Raw genomic sequence first — 5,558 nt, 5'->3', positions numbered from 1 at the left:
GTCCACATCTATGTGGGGCTCCTCCCCCCCTCACTTTTTGGCATTTTTATTTCCACCGCCTTTCCTTAAGTATGTGAAATAAAAGCGCAGTATGTAGAATGATTCTCTCTTCAGGACTATTTCGCTAAATAAACAGTTTGGTATAGAGAAACAGTAAAATAAGGAAGGTAACTGATCAACGTGCCCCTTTTAAGATATATACGTATATATAATACATATATAAAAGCAGAGAGAAATAATATTATATATTAAAAATTCCGGACGCATTTACAAGCTAGCCGCTAAATACTTGAAGGAAAATATTACACGACGCGCAGGTGCAAGGAGGAGATGTGATATTGTGTCACACGTATTATAAATGTCATTTTCTGAGGCTTTACTGCGACAATAAACCAATAAATACACCTTTCCCCTCCTCTCCAACCTCCAGTAGGAATCCCAGGGCTCTGGGGCAAGATGGAAACATTTTCTTAGGGTTCACCCCCGAACTACTTTCTTTCGAGTAAATGTCCTGAAGCTTTTTCAAAGTGGCACGTTCAATCGGCTTCAAAACTCTGGGTTGCTCTGGAAAGAGTAGTTCTAGCCAGTCAAGTGCAACATTAGGAATGTCTTACTCAAGCAGAAAGTCCCAGCGAATTCAGTGGGACTTACTTCCGGGTAAAGGGGGTTTAGAACTGCAGTTAATTCCCTTCTTTCTATCCATCCAATACTGTATCTGCACGGCTTCACTGTCCCAAACGTGGCAAACACGTGTTTGCGTACACGGAATACCAAGCCTGGGATTCCTGCCTCTCTTATATGTGAATGTCTCTTTCCCACCAAGGGGTGGGAGGGAGCATGGAGGACCCGTGTCGACTTGCTCCGCCCCAAATTAACAGCAACGTATAGTGCTCCCTCTCTCTCACAAACGCACATTCACACGTGCATAATTTCCCTTAAGTAATGCTGCTGTATAGTATACCAACGTCGTCTCTGTATGATTGAGCGATCTCTGTTTTGTTTTTACTTGTGGGAGAAAGAGGAAGATAAGGAGGGCTGCATTTTGCTTAGCAAGTGAAGGATGACTGTTATTCATCAGGGTTTGCTGTCAAGAGCATTTGAGAAATGCTGCAGGGGGATTCTGGCTCGAGGGGGCTTTGGGGCGATCCGTGTTTGTTGTTTTTCTTTCGACTTCCGTTTTCGGCTTTGGAAAGGAGGGGGATGCTAAGCGCTGGTGAAAGCTGGGAAAGGGGGGAAGTGAGGGGGAGAGACTAATAGCCATATTATCAGAACAAAGGTGCGATCCACAGGCCCTTTAAACAGAGAAACCTCCTAAACTTGGCGAGTTTCCGAAGCTACCGTACGTCCATTTGCTTGGAAGCCTGTTCCGATCCAAGCGGGACGCCTCTTTTCCAGCGATCCTCGTGGCTACAGGATCGGGCTGCGCCAGAGACGCTTGTGAGTTTCACTTCCCAACCCTGGAAGTGAACCCGATTCACGCTTGTGTTTAAAAAACGCAGTTCTGGCCGTAGCCCCGATGTAGAACTGTATTAATAGGAAGTGGTTAAAATAAACACCCCCCCAATTAAAGGATCAGAGATCTCTTGGGAGATTGATATGGGGGGGGCCCTCTATTGATGGGATTGGCCCAGCACTGGCGTCCTGCAGGCTGTTAAGCCGCAACTTCTCCATCCTCCTGCTGGCATGGTAGGGAATATTTGAGGTGGGGGTACTTAGGATCGCTTCGTTACTCAAAGCATAGTTAAAAAAACAAGCACACACACAATCGCCATTCAGATTTCGCTGGCATAGCTGCCAAGTTCTCCCTTTTTTAAAGGGAAATTCCATTATGCTGAATAGGCTTCCTCGCGAGAAAAGGGAAAACTTGGCAGCTATGCGGTAGTCGGTTTCTTAAGGATTTTGAGGAAAAAACACGCAACTTCTTTATTGCTAATGATTGTATTTATATGGCGACTTCCAATATAGGGGTTGTTCCCCCCCCCTCTAGTGCGCTGCAATGCTGTATAGCCGCTTACCTGGGAGTAAGTCAAGGGAGGTGTGAGTTTTGAGTAGGCAGTGCCTAGTCTGCGTTCTTCCAAACAGCCAAGTCCTCTGGTTCCGAGAGGTTCACAGTCTCAAAGTCATAATGCAGGAGAAGGGAACCAGAACAGAGAAATTTCACGGAAAGGGAATCGGTTGGTTTAAGCTCAAGCTTCATTCATCTCAATCTGTGGGTATATTTTCATCTTCCATTTTTAAGTAACAACAGGATATAGGAGCCATTATATCACACAGGAAGAAAGCGAAGATGAAATTGGTTTTGGCAGGCTATCTCCTTCTCCTTTCCACTTCCTGAGCGGAATAGGGATCGGGGCCGCCGGTGGTTGTGCCACCTTTCTTTTTCGGGGAGTCTTGTAAGCCCCCTCCTTTTCCGGGAGGGGCAAGTGGTGTGAAAAACAATTTTGTTAGCAGTGTTTGCTGCTGCTCCTTTTCTGGGGAGTGAAGTTTCTGAAGGAGGTGGACTTTCCAGATTGTCATAAGGCTTTGTTTGTTTCTCAGAGACGGGCGTTTGAAAACATCGGTGCTATTTGCTAACTCGCTAGGTAGTAGCTTGCCGGATATGGAAGGGGCAATACGATTTCATAACACACACACACGCATTAAGTGCAGATGACCCCCCCCCCCTAAGTGGCTTGGATCGCTTGTAAAGGCTCACTTCTGGGGAAGGGGGTAGGTTTTTTTAGAAATGGTGTCTTTTAAACATAACAACTGTTGCCTTAATATCCCCTCTTTTTGCTTCCCTCCGGAGCAAATTAGACGTAGAAAACCCGGTTGGGATTTTCGGACTGGACTCTTTAGGCGCAACTTGGGGGGGGATGTAAGTCTCATTGAGGGCTACGCTCTTGTTTCAAGTTCAGATGCAGGCAATTGGGCTGTTGGGCCGCACACGGGGGGGGGGACACCGGATATGATTTCCCACCTCTAGGAATAAGCCCCATGATGAACACAATTCGTATTTACTTATGAGTAACCAGGAATGGGCTTATGTTGCAAGCAAGGTTGCAAGTCCCACTGCCTATAAACGCGTTTATTGGCTTCCGCCCAGCCCCACGACCTTCCCCGTCATTTAAAAAAGAAACACAGAACTCTTTTTGATTATTTAAATATTCATTATGAAAATCTGCATTCGAAAGAAATAAGTGTCTCAAACCTCACACTGATATTTCTACATAATGAGGCCGATTCCATGGTTTGGGGAGAGACATGTTTAAGGGCTGTCTATTATGAAGATTGTTTTCCCAATCAGATTAATTCCTTTCATCGCACCAATCAGAGATGTTTGTTTCGTTTGCGGCTTCTGTTTCCTGCTAAAACCTCTTCTCAGTGTTCCTTCCGAGAGCAAACTAGCCATGGACAAGATCCGGCCAAAGTCAAGCCCTTTCTAAGGCTGCAGAACTATCCCCACTCACTTGGGGGTAAGTCCTGTGTGAACTAATGGTACTTACTTCCGAGTAAGCATGGCAAGGTGTCCCGAAGGTTTCAATAGGAGAGAGAAGCACTGTGGAAACCCTTCTCGGATCCTGTGCGTGCTTCCGTGGCGGTAAATCTGACCAAGTTCAGCAGGGACTTGTTTCTCAGGAACTATGCATAGGATTGCGGCGCCAAAACGCTTCCTTTTGACTGGATCGCTGCCCCCAGTTGTGGAGCATGGCTGCGATCCTGCGCGCGGTGTCTTGGAACTGGACTTACTTCTAGGTAGACATGCTTAGGCTGCCGCTCTCATTAGTCCCAGGAAAACGTAACTGCCAGTTCAGCTTGTCTGAACATAGTATTTCAGGGTAAAAGCCTCTATGTCGAGACGACAACTGTGTCTTAAGGAGAGGATCTTGTTGAGCAACATCTAAGGCGTCACGCTGAATTGTGACTTTAGTTGCGACAACTTTGTTACTTTGGGAGGAAAGTTGGAAATTACAAATAAATGGTCCGGCGCTAATCACCATTCGACAGCAGACAATTAAAAACGTCAACTTTCTTCTACTCTTTAGGGGCAACTAGAGCACCAGAAAGTGAGGACTTTGAGCTGTCCCCTCTTTGCATTATCTTTCCTCCTTTTACGCTGGAGTAGCCTGAGGAGGTTCCTTATGAAGGCAAGGGAGTAAAAGTTAATGTAATTCGGCGTAATAGTCATTGAGGTCAGGAGTTACCTCTGCAGTGAGCCGCTGTTTCAGTGGCTCGGGATTTGGACTCTGCACAACGCGATCCTCGAACTATTTAGGCTGGAACACGCGGACTGAAGCGAGTTCCGGGATCCCAGCCTTACACGGACTCGCCTCGAAATCATGGGACTCGCATTCAGTCTTATTGTTTTCCGGGGGGGGGAGTAGTCCTGTGCCACCGCCCCAGGGAGCACAGCGGCACATAAACATGGGTGGGATGAGGCTACAAAGCTGTAAACCTATGGAATCACAGCACGAGCTAACCACGTCTACTCGGAAGTAAGCTCTATTGACTCCAACGGGGCTAACTCTTAGGTAGAAGGGGCTCAGACTGTAGTTTGGTGAGAAAACATGCTTAGGATCGCGCTGTCTCTGAACAGAGACTTCTCAACAACCTGTTCCGATACTGAAGCCCTCGAGGTCCCTAAATGGTTTGCTGCCACTCCTGTTTGAAAACAGCTACTGTACTGTAGTTTGCATCGCTGCCCTGTCTCTGAGTACATTGTTGCCGGCGCAACTGCAATAGTGTTCGGAGACCATTTGAGTTCCATCCTGCTGCGTAAAACGTAACTTTAAAAAACAAAACAAAACTTTGGTATTTGTTTGCTAAGGATTTCCTTTGTTAACAGGTTTTGCCTTGAGAAGTTGAAATAATCTCGGCGGGTGCTGAAAGCAACTGGAGAGACAATGCCGAACACACCCAGATTACGCAATGGCCCTTTGGGGTGCCGTGGGAGCCCCATGCGTAAAGACGAGGGCAGCTTGGCTTGGCTGCAAGGCAGGGCCTAGGAAGCTGGTCACCTTTCCTTTTCCGTCTGCAGACCCTTTGCTGACCTCCTGGACTGGGACTCTTTCATTTCCGCTTCCTCCTCCTCCTTTTCTGTTTTTTCTTTTTAGGTAGCTGATAAAATGCCTAGTTTTAAAAACAAAAACAAGGATCACTCAGCCCACTTGAGGAATGGTAGTCTTCATATTAATTTTAAAAATGAGATAATTATGCTGGGTTGGAGCGCTCAGCCTGAAGTTGAGCAGTTGCTAGTTCTCTGGGACTCGATACACAGATGTCAGGAGATTATTTGTTTAGCCTAGAAACTGAGAATGAATCAATTTATTAAAGCAAAAGAAAAAGGGGGGGAGGAAAAGGGGTAAAGGAAAACTTTATAGCCTACTTATTTCACTCTTCCTAATTCGCTTAGGGGTCCATTACTCCCCCTTCTTGTTACATCAGCTAAAATGGTTTGGTTTGGAGAAACCAGACTATCTAACAGGGCTCCTGGTCGCTTGCTGCCTGATTCTGTTTACTTATAAGTAAGCCTTACATTCAAGGCAGTGCATATAGAATCGCTGTTAAGGTTTCAGCCG

This window comes from Zootoca vivipara, chromosome 10, assembly GCF_965207765.1.
Source record: "Zootoca vivipara chromosome 10, rZooViv2.hap1.1, whole genome shotgun sequence".
NCBI lineage: Eukaryota > Metazoa > Chordata > Lepidosauria > Squamata > Lacertidae > Zootoca > Zootoca vivipara.
Note: the sequence above shows the minus strand (reverse complement) of the source record.